Genomic DNA, 14,900 nt, shown 5'->3' on the forward strand with positions numbered 1-14,900 from the left:
TAGGTATGCGATTATTTCTTCATCAATAAATATTTCAAGTCAGCATTTCAAATGGTTGAGTACATGTTCTTTTTCTATTGGTTTATGAACTCGAGCAATTTGTTGAGTGCTAGAATGTGAAAGTAAATAAATATTCCACGAGGATTACTAAAAAAAAATAAAAAATATTTCACGAGGATAACAAATCAACCTTTGGGGTCCAAGATTTGGCTGCATTACAAATTAATCTTGAAGATGTAAGTGGATTTTTCTTCTTGAAAATTGTAGTGAAAAAGAGAATTTTCTTGCAACTTACATTATGATGATAAGTTTTAAAGAGTTTGAGGTATGGGCTCAAACTTAAACGAAAGAGAAAAACTAATCTAACAAATTATTACTAACATTAGCCATTTCAAAAGATAATATCGTATATACATTAATTATATTAACCAAACCTTTATATATGTAACTCTCAAATATGTTTACATGTTCTTATATCAACAAAAACTTACTAATAATAAGATATAGTATGTAAGCATGTAAGCAATGAAGTAGTGAAATATCAATACTTATAGAAATTCCATATGTGTGTAATATAACAAGCGTTTCATTAATATATATTTTTGAGTACTCTTGATTTTGATATTTGTCAAAAAAAATCAACAATTGAGAAGATTTCAAAAAGTTTGAAATGGTGAAGTACTTGAATTGATTAATATATAGAATGCTAATAAGTAGATTTGTCTTCTAGAATGCATTTTTTTCTATTTTTAATTTGATATTTGAATGGTTTGTCAATTTATAAATTTTTTTATTTTAATTACAAATTCATGTATGGTTATTTGTTAGAATTTTCAAATTCACATTAGTAGAATTATTTTTACGAGTTAACAAACATTGTAAAATCAAATTAAATTTTGAATTTAAGTGCATTCCATAAAGATCAAGTAGATTTGTGAGTTTAGTGTTAACATACTGATGATTCGATGAAGATTCATCTCAAACCTTTGTTCATCCAATCCAAAGTGGACGAGGTTAGTGTTAACAAAGTGTTGGTCGAAGGTGGCACTGCTGTCAATCTAATGCCTCAACCCTTACTCAAAAGGATTGGTAAGACCAACAAATATTTGAAGCTTCATAATGTGATTTTGTCGAATTACGAAGGAAAGGCTGGACATTCCCTTGGTGCTCTCCAAGTAAGTCTAACAGTGGGAACTGTGGTTAGACAACTTTATTCATGGTGGTCCCATCAAAATCTAATTTAAACTTGTTGTTGGGGAGAGAATGGATTGATAGGATAGGTGTTGTTCCATCAACCATGCACCAAAGAATCTCTGGAGAGATGATGGTATAGTCGAGAACATTGAGGCTGGCCAAAGTTATTTTTTTGCTGAAGTAAATCAAATCACAAGGAAGACCTTTCACAAGAACTTAGCAAATATCGCTCCATGTTCATCTGCAAAAATTGATGATGCTAATCAAGCAGATGCAAGTTCTGTGAAACTCCCTCCAACTCATGGCTTCATGTGGGAACGGGAGATGTTCGACACAGAATCTGACATGGAGGATATGAATTCCATAACCTTAGGGAATGATGAAGATGATCATCACATCTAAGCAAGATGCTTATAATCAAATTACGGTTGTGTAGTCGAATTCTGAAATCAAACAGGCCTTAATGGCTAGTACTTATCAAAAGATGGTTAAGAAACCATTGATGAAGATGGTTAAACTTACGGGAAATTTGGTCAGTTGACCATAAATTTGATTGTATCTTTGTTAAGTAATGGATGTAATTCCTTAGTTGAAAATTAAATGGTGAAATTTGGCATTAGTTGCCTTAAAGATTCAAAAGTTTAAGTAAGAAAACCTTAAGCCGTGGGCGAAACCGAGATAGATGTAATTCTTGTTTAAAACCATTGTGGCAAATTTGTCAATATCAAAGTTTGGAGGCAAGCAATTATGTTTATTGAAGTTATACTTACAACTTTGGTTTGTTTGCAAACGCTTACTCGGGTTGCAAATAATTCTTATCTTAAATAATTGAGGTTCTTTACCATTTTACAGATCGTCAAAGGAATCAGTTTCTTTGATAAATATGTCGAAATCAGTTCCTAACCTATTTTAGTTCGACACATCAAAAAAGGCTTTGTGGCCTTGAACAAATTAAAATGCCCCAGAGAAACGAAAATGAGTTAAAAACCACGAAAGCTCAGCATCAAGACGACAGGAGAGACAAATGTTGGTCATGAAATAATCGTCGTCGAAACCCAGAGATGCTGAAAAACCATTCAGTTTCCGCCCTGAACCTTTGCAAGTTTTATAAGATCGACACATAAGCCGATAGTCCAATTCACGAGGAAGAGGTCTCGACGAGTAGCAACCTGGAGCCCACATAAGGGCCCTTCTCCAATTAGAGAGCTGCTTGTGCTCAAAAAGGTCTTCAAAGACCGAGAAGACATCTGCTAGAGAAAATATGTAACACCCACGGCTGACGAGAGCAGGGGAGTGATCGCCGGTGCACAAGGCATGACAATGAGCGGCTCCGACAGTTTCTAGAGGAACCGAATCACATCGGAATGAGAGGGATCCTAAGGTTGTGTAGGTATGGGACTACATGGTTGAAGGAAGGCTTATAAGAATTGTTTAGTACTACCTATATCAACAAGATGCATCTTCTTTTCGGTTGCTCATTCCATAAGAACTCCATAGTCTAGCGTGCTTGACTTGGAGCAATTTAGGGATGGGTGACCTACCGAGAAGTTTCTCGGTAAGCGTGCGAGTGAGGACAAAACACGCTGAAAAGACTTGTGTTTGTTTGTAGGGTCAGTCGGCAATGCTTAAAGCAGTCTGGGATGTTACAAAATCCGTTACTGGCCAGAGCGTCGAGAATCATTGGAAAGTACTTTGCTTTGATGGAGCCGTTTGCTTTTGCATTCAGGAGAATTCGTTGAATTTCTCCAAGATCGAAATATGTCTCACGAAGAAGATAAGCCGCTCGAGCTACACAAAAAGCTGGATGTCCACTATCAGTAATACGTCAGATAAGAATTTTCTTCCTGACGCATGGCTTAGGGTCTGTAAGGAATGATAGACAATTCCTTGGCAAAGCTCGAAGAATTTCAGGAGTTTTGGCAAGTCTCCAGTGACGAGAAGGCGTTGCCCTGAAACGAAGAAAGCGCCCAACATGAGAAGCTGCTACTCTCATTAGAATGTTGAGAAGATCATCATCTGAAATGCGTTCCATTCTTTATATTCTGATTCTTTCTTTTTTAAGGGAAGAGCACACAAAGGAATGAGAGAGAAGGGATGAAGAAAGTGAACGATGGATGGTAAAAAGATTTATAGACATCATATGAAGACTCTTCATGTCACATTTTAAAATCACCACGTGTCTCGGAAAAAGGTGAATGCTTATGAGCACTAAAAATTGAAAGGGCTCGAGGCAGAAGGTAGCGCATTGATGGAAGACCTAAAGTTACGAGAATTGGATCAATTGTCCAAAGGAAAGACATATCTTACAAGTTTTCAAGGGGGACATGAAAAGACTATGTCTAAATGCAATGATAGCTATGACATCATGCTTCATGATGACTCAAGAATAAGTCTCAAAAAATGCCATTGTTCTCCTCTGTGGAGTTTATGTCGTCGAAAAAGGTATTTTTTGGGGGGCATTTGTTAGCCTGTAAATTTGACAGGCTCGTCTAATATGGTCGACATTTGTTTAACCTTTAACTTTGCCGAAATCGAAGAAGCTTCCTTATTTTAATTGAAGAATCTCGATGAAGCATTAAACCTAAGGCGCATAACCTGAATCTCGACAAAGCAAGGATGAAAGGACAATTTCGCGTCGAAGAGAAGCAAAAGGGCGGGAAGCACGATTTCAAGCAAGGAAGCAGTTTCCTTTTAGTGGAAAACGTGGGACAAGTGGTTGTCCAAGACGGAAGAAGTGTTGATCATGGAGCTAGTGGTTCGCCGTCTAGTTTTTTTAGTATAAATAGTAGTTTCCAAGCCGGAAAGTGGGTCGTAAATCATATACAAAATTCTACAACACTCAAACTACCGGCGTATAGTGAAACAAGTTATACATAATGTATGTAAACTGATTTGTAGACCACCCGTTTTATTTTAATCCATTGCATTTTACCCTTTCCTTGAGTTTACGTGCGTAAACTTACTTTTATCTTGCTTTATTTTAAGCTTTTAATCGCATTCTCAAACCTATAGAGAGACAGTGCCTTATATCAAACCTGTCCTGCTCTCTAAGCAACCTGAGTGCATTTCGTGGCCTTTTTCAAACTCTTTTCCGATAAAAACCTTTGCACAACGGTCTTGAGATTTCTAGTTCGATCTCACTTGTAATAATCAGAACTAGCCCCCGTTTTCCAAAATCACAGGCAAACACGAATTACTTAAATTGATTAATCTATGGAATGATATGCATACAACCAAAAGATGGAGATAACATACCACAAACTTATCAAGATGGGCTTGGGAAGTGCACCAACAATTTTGATAATGATGGAAAATAAACGAATTTTATCTAACTAAACTTAAACTCTTTTATAATACTGTTACTTACTTGATAATACTAATCATATTTTTTCTAGCATATGTTCAAGCATAATATATAAATAGTTAATATCACAGCAAGTATCATAAGCTTATCTTTTGAACAAAAGTTTGTTCTCATGAAAATATAATGTATTAGGTCTATTTTCTTCCTATTGTTCTCCCATTTTTATTATTGAAAATTTTAATGGATAAAATTAAGCTTAGAAAAGAAAGAGTAATAATACTAATACATCATTAATACACCGGGAATATGAGTCATCTCTTTAATGTATCAAACATTGTATTCCTACATATATCATGTGCCAATGTTTCCATTACATTTTTTTTGTTTGAGAAATATATTCCATTTTGTATGAGTTGACATCCTCTTAATTTTTCATAAGAAACAAAGCATTCCATTTATAAATTTATAAAATAGATTCAAGCAAGAGATCGGTGGAATCCAATGATTAAAATATTTTTGAATTTTAGTTCCACCAACTTCTCATTTTTATTTATCTTTTTATTTTATTTTTTTGAGAAATGTAGAGGATTTGGACCAATTTTTTTATTTTTTTATAAATTTATATATATATATATATATATATATATATATATATATATAATAGAATCAAAATTTTATGCATATTCATTAATGATCTTCTTGATATAATAACTTAAGTCACTTAATCTTAGGGCTAGAAAATATCTATTACTAGCAATCTTATTTATAGACGTTTGAAAAACTAACCCATCCATATGTCAAGTGTCAACATGAGGATTCTTTTTCTTGATTTAAATCATAATCAAATTCTAAATAATTGTTGACATACATAGTTGAAACCAATCCAAACAAATTTCAAAAAGAACACAATCAAAATCATATAATAAATAGACAAAATTAGTTTCATTCAACTGATGAAAGAAAAATAATCTATACACAGTAAGAATTATTTTTGATATACAAGTGATATTAAAGTTTAGGGGTTTACTAAAAACAAAATAAAATTCCAATTGTCTAAATTGTTTTATCGTAAAAACAATTATTTCAATTGTCTTTATAATACTCCGTGCATGTTTGGTATAATACAAACGTGAAACCAAATACCAAAAAATGTAACACTTTAAGCAAATCACAATTAACTATATGTGTGACTGTATAAAGAATTACAATTAAAGTCAAACATTTATAATGATCTGACAATTATCGTTCTTTGTATTAGTTTTCTTCTTCCCCAATATTCATATCTCTTTTATCCTTCTAGAATACACTTTTTTCTATTTTTAAATTGATATTTGAATGGTTTATCAATTCATAAATTAATTTTATTTTAATGATAAATTCTTGTATGGTTATTTGTTAGAATTTTCAAATTCTTGTTACTTTTTGTCAAAAAAAAATCTTGTTACTTTGAAATATTGATAAATTGTTATAATAGAAAATTTTAAAGAATTTGAGAATTGATAATTTCTAAACAATATTGAAGGTGGCATTATATTTTAATGGATGTTCCAAATAATGATTATCAATGTCACCATTATATTTTAATGTTATTTATAAAAATATTACCGTAACTGATAATATATTATACTTAAGTAAAAAATCCGGAACTTTTAACAAACATCCATACTTGGATTCCACATTAGTAGGAAATAATTTATACTTTAACAAACATCCATACTTGGTTTGCACATTTGTAGAAAAAATTTAAGCTTTAACAAACATTTGAAAATCAATTTAGAATATGATCAATGTGCATTCTAGAAGGATCATGCAGATTTGTAAATTGTTAAAAAAGAAAACAAATACAATGAATACTTAGCTAATGCTTACTAAGAAAAAAAATCCGTTGTTAATGTATATCTTTTTAGGTGTGTCAGCGAGATACTCAATTCACTTAACGGGTTAGTTTATTGTGTTTGTGTTTGGGTTAGAATGTAGTATAAATAGGACCCCTTACTCCTCCAATTAGATACACAGTTTCAAAGTTAAAACATATTACTTAACTGTTTGGTCTCTTTTTTGTTGTGTGTTACTTCACTCAGGTATAAATTCATAGTCCTTTCTTTGTTTCTTACTCTTTTTATTTTTTACTTTAAGTTTAAATATTGTAATTTAGTTTGTTTTTGCTTGTTTGTGTTTTATTGAGTTTGTAATTGATGGGTTGACTAAGTTAGTATTTTTATTGGTATTGGAATTTTGTTTTTGTTTTTCATCAATTTTATACTCTGATTTTACCCTTGGAAGTCGATTTATTTTAAAAATAATTTTAGGAAAAATGTTGTGGTTTGGTGATACAATTTTTCTAGTTCAGAATGGTGAATACCAAGCCTTGTTGTCCAAGAGGTGTCAACTCACTTATAACAGTTTGACGTTATAACCTCAAGGGACATGGTTCAAACCATCTCACCTGAGATAGTTGTTAAATCACCATTAATGCAACCATTATTCCCTTCCCCATTTTTTCAAATGCCACTCCTTGATTTTAGTAATGGTGTTTCTGCTTTTATTCTGTAGTTTTAACCTTTTGTAAGTGTAAGATTGGTTTCTATGCTATTTCTAATCCTTTCTTGAAACTTTTTCTACACAATACTTATATATTTTTTTATGAATAATGGGTTAAGCTTTGACAGTTTTATGAAAATTAGATTAGTCATTTGATATTTATTTTTGAAGCCATTTTTGGGAGCATATGAAGAGTTGTAGATATATCTTTGTTTTGTTGGAAAGTTGGTGCCATCAAAGAACGCTACAATATACATTATGATTATTATGAGTTTAGTTGGACTTTTTATGTAGAATTGAAGAGCATAAATGTCCACATTCGGCATATTGACAAATTTCTAGTACATGCAATGATATAATGCAGAAGTAACCTTTAAATTATGTTTTAATGTTATACTCCCTCCGTCCCAAATTATATGTCATTCTAGTTAAATATTTTTGTCCCAAATTATGTCATTTTACAATATCAAATTAATCATTAATACTTATTTTCCTATTATGCCTTTATTATTTATTTCTCTATCTTTTTCCAACTCATTAATTTATCTTTCTCATACCATTAATAAAGAATTTTTTTGTAAAGTGACTCATTTTTTTTCTCCATACAACATTAAATACATTAGTTAATTTATGTGACTTATAATTTGGGAAGGAGTGAGCATTCATTTATGTTTCGGTTGTACTATTGCAATGTTTTACTTGTGAAAATGTTTCTTATTATTTGTTTTTCTCTACAAGGAATGCTCTTATTGATTTAATATTTATCTTTCTTATTATGTCAACATTTTATTATTATGATGAGCACATGATCCTTTATACCAGTTCAATAGTCTTAAATGTTTTAAACATATATCAGGAATGCCAAACATTGTTGTTGCTTAAGATCTATAGTTATATTTAACTGTTGCAACTAAGCTTTTATATTTGCGCGTGTGTATATTTATAGTCATCTAGTAGATAAAAATGGACGCAAAACCCACAAAGGTATTGGATGGAGTTGCAGACAATCTGAAGCAAAAGCAGGCTACCCGATGTGTTGCACATTTGAATGGAGTTTTGGCACCGACTAGTGTTCCTGCTAACACACGAAGAGTACCAAGATCCCCTTCGATACCTTTTCGCATGCTTTTAGCTTCCATCAAAGATATGGTTCCTCGAAATATTATGTTTCAAACCATTCGCCATTATCAACAATATGTGGTATGTAAAGTAGGTCAATGTAATGCATATGCTTTAAATGATAAAATATCTCTAATGTATCATATCGTACTTATGTAGTCAAAGAAGATTTCTCGTGAGGATTTCGTTCGGCAGCTGAGGTTGAATGTTGGAGACAACATATTGACATCTGCAATAAATAATACTAAATTCAAGGTACCGGATTTATTTATCCTAAAAAATTTATTTGGTTATGAAGTATGATACGTTTTCTTGTGTTATGTTTATACCTCCCATCAAAATCACTCTAAGTTGTAGTTACATATCATATGCTTATCTTTTGCTTTGTGGAGTCATATGAACTATCTCTTGCAATTTGATTATGCCTCCTAATCTATATCTGGCTTGTTCTAGGGACCATCTTGGCCGATCAAACAGCTCAAACATCAAGCGGAAGATAAGCTTTTGAATGAGGAGACAGATATTTTTCACTTGGAGTCAGCTATTGTCAACATGAAGTTGTGATATTGTTTTCTCCTTGGAGAAATAATATTTTTTTAATTTGATTTTATCGTTCTAATTTTCAGTTTCGATATGGAACTGTAATGAATGTTTGCTATTGTAACTTCATAACAATTTATTTTGAAATGTTTGGTGATTAGATGTACTGTGAACTTTCATATTTTTTTGGTTTTGTAATAAATACCGTTAGTTGGATATTTCTTTTATTATTTTCACTTCAAAGTGATTTGCACAATTTGCACGGCATAATGATGGATTGAACTTGCAAATGGTTTGGTAGTGCCAATGATAAACATTGTTAATTTTTTTGATGTCTTGATGAAACATTCACAAGTGATGTTCCCTACTATTATTGGGAGGTTTTGGGGCTGACTCAATACCGAGTTGTCCCCTAGTTAAATAATTTGCCGACATAATATGTAAGGAATAGTGTAATTGGAAGTCTTGGCACAACTTGTGCCATAGATCTTCACTTATTAATGATAACTTTTCTCATTCAAAAACAAAAATTTCCTCGAGAGAATAGTTTGTTATTTAATATGATCATCTTTGTAAGTTAGTCTTTGCTTCGTGTTAACAAAATCAGATCAAGAGTATGGTTTAAATTGTATTTATTATCATAATAATAATTTTTGGTAGCTCTTATAATATAATCTTTAAAGTTTAAAATATTTTTAACTTGTATTGCATATCTGCAAGATCAAGAGTTCAAGACAATAGTTTATTAATTCTTAGTTTAAAACAATTCATATTATTGTTAAAGAATGAAATTTAAAATGTTCAATTTTGAAACTTATACAATGTGAAAAACTCAACATCGTTACATCCAATATGGTCACAAATACTAACCGTAAATTTAAATTAAAGTGAACATCATATAAAGGGGTGGATAGTTTACATTTAAAATGACCATCCAACTGTAAATTAAATCATGTTATGGTAACCATGTTGATTATTTATGAATAGTTTGACTTTGTGTTCAATTTTGAGTAGGAATGTAATATTTATCATTTTCTGCAACTTTTGATTTTTTTTTCTACCTTGAAAATGTAATCATTATCTGTCAAATTTTATCGAGAGTCATCCCAATGAACAAACTCCAATTGAAAGCCAAAATTGTACTAAAACCAAGAACTCCAACTGCTGCTAAAAAAATTGGAGTATAAACCAGTTTTTGGAACATCCAGCCACATTTCTCTTATATTACCTTAATAAACTTGTATTGACAGATTTGATGTTACACATTGTTATTAATATTACATGCATCGTTATTGCGTGCCAAGAGTTTCACCAGCTTCACTTGATGGATACCAACCAGGGGGTTTGATGTTTGGCTAATCACCACGACATCCCAATCTTATGTATAGGCTTTTTATTACCTGGATGATAACAGAGTTGGACATGAAGTCAATCATGACTAATCAACTTTTAAACATTAATTCCAGTCTCCGTTTTAATTTACAACTTTTTTGAACTTACCTTATGACATAAAATCTTGAGTAAGTTCTGGAGATGATTTTAGTTTATGACATATTCATTAAGTTTCTTCAGATAGTTTAGAAAAATATAGCTTACAAGCTATGAAGCGTTGATATTTCTCGGATTAGGTGTATTCCGGTGTCGGACATGTGTGGTGTCCGACACAGACACGACACTGACACAAGTAATTACACTGAATTACGTGATTTTCTCGAATTATTAATGATGTCGGCGTGTCAATTCCGTGTCATGTCCGGTGCCCGTATCTGTGTTACATAGCTTACAAGTTATACAACTTATATTAAAACAATTTAACTACATTCTCGTTAATTATAAAATTAACTTATGCATAAGGGCTTATACAACAAAATCTTATTCAATAAGCATTTAATTGAACTGTTTGTTCAAACATACTCTTAACTAAATGAAAAGCAATTGCCCAAGTTATCAAGCCAGAAGTTTGATGTAACAACAAGGGATTAATTATAAATAAATCAGCACAAGTACCTAGAAGTTTTTTGTCTGATAGGATTAACTATTTTAGGGCACTCAAACATCCCTGTGCAACACTTTTAGCATAAGCAGGATCCCATCCCTGTAATTTCACGACCACATCTTCATTTGTAGATTCAGTTATGCGATCTTTGACAATTCCGTCTGATGCAGAATCTTCATATGTATTTCATACTATCAAAATCAATTTTTACTGAAAACAATGACTGAAGCAATCATAATTAACATAACTAAGCACTTATGATACAAGCGTTTATGTATAAGCTATTTCTAAAACAAAAGATAAAATAAAGTCAACTTGTTTTCATCTAAGTCTTTTTCATAAGCTCTCTCAAACAGTCTCACAAGTGTTTATGTCAATAAATGAGCTGAATCAAGTCAATCCAAATAAGTTTTCCTCCCCTTTTATGGATGTTTAAAATCTTCCAATGATCTTCCACCAAATTGTGGAACAAGATATTTATAAAAGTTGATAAGGTTAGGTTCTTGGATAGATACATGTAAGAACCCCCACACACACATTTCGCCTCCTAAATCCCTCATCTAACACACAATCTTTGTAATGGTAAAAGTTTCTTCGAGACTTGAGTCAAATGACTCATCTCTTATATTTTGAAGGTTCAGAACAAGATTGGAGTATTGGACCGAAACTGAAGACATATCTTGTAAAAACAACCAAATAACATATCAACTAAAATCACCTGAGGCTTCAGCCTGTGACAACAATACAATAAATCCTGCATAAAGATGTTGCCATTTATGAGATCTTCCAGAAGCACCATGTTTACCTCCTAAGGTTGCAACCACGACCCTTACATGACTTGCAGAGCGCTCAAAAGTCAAAAGTAGAATTTTTTTGTTAAAACCTAGCAACAAAAGTATCAATAAAATTAAGAAATTGACTTACCTATGTATGCTTTCGAGTATAGTACCTTCGCCTTCCGCTAATGAGTCAGAACCTTCAACAAGCAGCCATATAATTTAATTACATTTGTTAATGCACTACAATATATAGGATTTAAGTGACTAAGGTATTGAAATTGGTGCAATTGTCGCAGCCATGTCCTCTTCTACTAAACAAGATGCATTATAATACTAATATTGATGTAGGAAAACGGGCGGCGCGTATCGAAGATGAAGTGGCGCACAAGAAAGGTTCACTCAGAATGGTGCAGATTTGACATCCGTTGTTGAAATGACTAAAATTATACCTTTTTGAAAAACCCCGGACCTCACAAGAAAAACTCATCGCTTTGCCATGACGTAGGGGTGAATTTAGTCATCAAGGTCGTCTTAAGGCCCAAAACCGCATTTTAATATTTCAACATATTTATTATTTTCTGTTTTATTTCAGTTTGTTGTTTCTCGGCCCATACCGGTTTGTTATTTCCTCTAGTAATTAAACAAACTTATGCAGCCCAAGAGGCACTTTTTTTATTCAATAAAATTATCGAGACTTTTCTCAATTTCTGGGGGATTTCAGAAAGGCTTAAATAGGTCTTTCGTCCCTGCAAATATAGGTCATTTGAATTTTTGTCCCTGAAGTTACTAATCCTTCCATTTTGCCATTGCAAATATTAATCATTTGAAAAATGGTGCTAATTACATCTGATTAGTAACTTCAGGGACGAAAATTCTAATGGCCTATATTTGCAGGCACAAAAGACCTATTTAAGCCAACCACCTCGCTCAATCATCACTTGCCACATGGGCACCACGTCGCTAATGACACCCCAACTCAGCAAAAAAACCTAATTAGGACCAGAAGTCAAATGATTTAATTTTGCAGTGGCAGATTGGAAGGATTAGTAACTTCAGGGACGAAAATTCAAATGACCTATATTTACAGGGACGAAAGACCTATTTAAGCCTTTCAGAAACCCATATTTGATAGGTTTGTCGCTTGCAGCCTGTCTGTTTATCATTTAGGTTTAGAGCTTGTTAATTCTTGCTTCCGTTCTGCATCAAATATCTTTCATGTAGGGGTTTTTTTTATATTTTTTTTTCTTTACTCATGAATCAACTCAATTAGCTCTAAGATAAAATTCGGGGCCGACGTTCTCAGTTTTGCAAATCTAGGATTAATATCCCTAACATTGTTGGCAAAGTTCACTTAAGGTCCAACTTGCAAATATATATCAAAATATTGGCATAGCCCTCCAAAACCCTCCAAAAACCAACTCGCATACAGGCCCGTAAGGTCACAACCCACTTTTACCATGAGCAACCACTTTTGGGTTTCCTGGAAGGGGTCTAAAATGAATCTAGAAAAATGATGGTTGAAAAGACATGAATTGAATCAAGGACAGAGGAGGAGAAAACCATACTGGTTCCTCAATTTGTAACATATCTTTGTCAGAAGAAGTAACACACATAATTGCTACAAAAAGGTTGTATCAAAACTCAGCAGTTTCTACGTGACACTGATTATCCATATGCTAAAATAGGAGAATTGGCACATTGCTTTAATTGTGTCTATACTTAAAGCCTTTAAGTTAGCACCTAAAATTAGAGTCAAACTGATACACGTAATATCTTGTAAGAGTAAGAGACATTACTAGAGGCACTCACTCGATTCATCCTAGATTTCTATTGTAATAATAAATATGCTAATGTTGATGACAATACATAGTATACATTAATTCGATTTCTCTATCTATCATGTCTTTGCTGAACCTTGCTGCCCAAGAAATCTGGAAGAAAAAACAAGGGATAACAATGACACTTATATGAATCCACGGTTTGGTTGGAATAAGTTTTGAGTAACTCTTTTGTACCTAATGGTGTGTACCTATGAAGAGAAGAACATTAAACACAAGAATGTTAATTTAAGCCATTGATCAAAGTTGCACATCAATCATAGACATCTATCACAAAAATAAACCACTTCACATAATAATTTCTAGTAGTTACAAAACGTACCCCAGACCAGTAGCAAGCTGTTCAGCCAATTTCTGGTTGATTTCAGTGGAATCACCAACAAGATAGATTGACGTTCCTTTCAAAAGCTGTGATGATCCAGCAGCAAGTGATTCCCATGATTCCATAATGTCAGGCCATTTCAACTTAGGATAGTTTTTCTTGATATTCACCACAAGCTGATCATCATCTATACCCAAATCAGAACCATTCAACCACAAAGGCGAAAAGCCCAAAATACGGTTCAAAATTCAATTTTTAACGTAGTTTAAACTTGAACAAACCATATTGTTTCCGAGGGTTTAATCCTGTCAAAATGAGGATTAGTGTCTACCAACGTAATGGGAGGTCGTGACCGCCACACTCTGATAGTTAAAGATGTATCGTTTGTATCAACTATCATGTCTTTTGTGCCTCTTACAACAAATGCCAAAAGAGACGGACAACAAATTACAAAAAGAAAAATAAAATAAAATTGTATGTGTTACAAGCAGACATTTCGGTTCCAGGTTTAGATCCTTAAAACTAACTTTGCCACCAACATAGTACATGTTTTTTTTTTTTTTTTTCCATTTCTTTGAGCCATAATTGATTATGTTGGTGTATAATTGGTTTCGACATGTTCGGTGGCTCTCAATTAGAATTAATTCTAACTTGAAACTAGAAGTTGTAGTTTTTTATTCTAGAATTAATTTTTACAGTTAAGTTTATTGTTCAACTGACTTTCACAAGCATGTATTTAAACATATCAATTTTCCTTCACTTGACATTTTGCCAAAATCAATCTTACATAATCAATCCAATCAAATTCAATTTTTGTCACCGCATAACCAAATACATGGTTAGCGTACCTAAAGAAACCAGAAATAGCAAAACAATGGAACACATGTTTGGTCACAAAGTCCGGCCAAGTGTACCTAGTCAGAGAATACAAAGCAGCTGTAGTCATATTATTAATACTGAATGTTGCAAGTGTTATATAAATACTATGGTCCGGATTACAATAATAGCTCTGAACCATACTGTGGGGGTTGTCGCCTCCACCACAAACAGATGGGCCAAACGCAAAGGCAGGCGCGAAGCTTATTACAAAGTGTAAAAGTAAAGAGGATAAGTAAGTACCTCGTAAGTTGCAGTGGAAACGGGAGGGAATGAGCATTTGCAGGGAGAAAGAGGGTATTTGTGAGCTAGAGAAAATAATGAATAATGAGAGAATGAACGCATGCAGTGAGATGAAATTTGGTTTTAGAGTCGAGAAGAAGTTGAATGT

General features: G+C 32.8%; 1 pseudogene; it reads right to left on the bottom strand.

The window, feature by feature from the left end:
* Positions 1-9,987: 9,987 nt before the first annotated feature.
* Positions 9,988-14,900, bottom strand: LOC146935073 (putative inactive shikimate kinase like 2, chloroplastic; annotated as a pseudogene).

Source organism: Medicago sativa, chromosome 3 (genome assembly GCF_051527215.1).
Source record: "Medicago sativa cultivar Bolivia chromosome 3, Bolivia_mono, whole genome shotgun sequence".
NCBI lineage: Eukaryota > Viridiplantae > Streptophyta > Magnoliopsida > Fabales > Fabaceae > Medicago > Medicago sativa.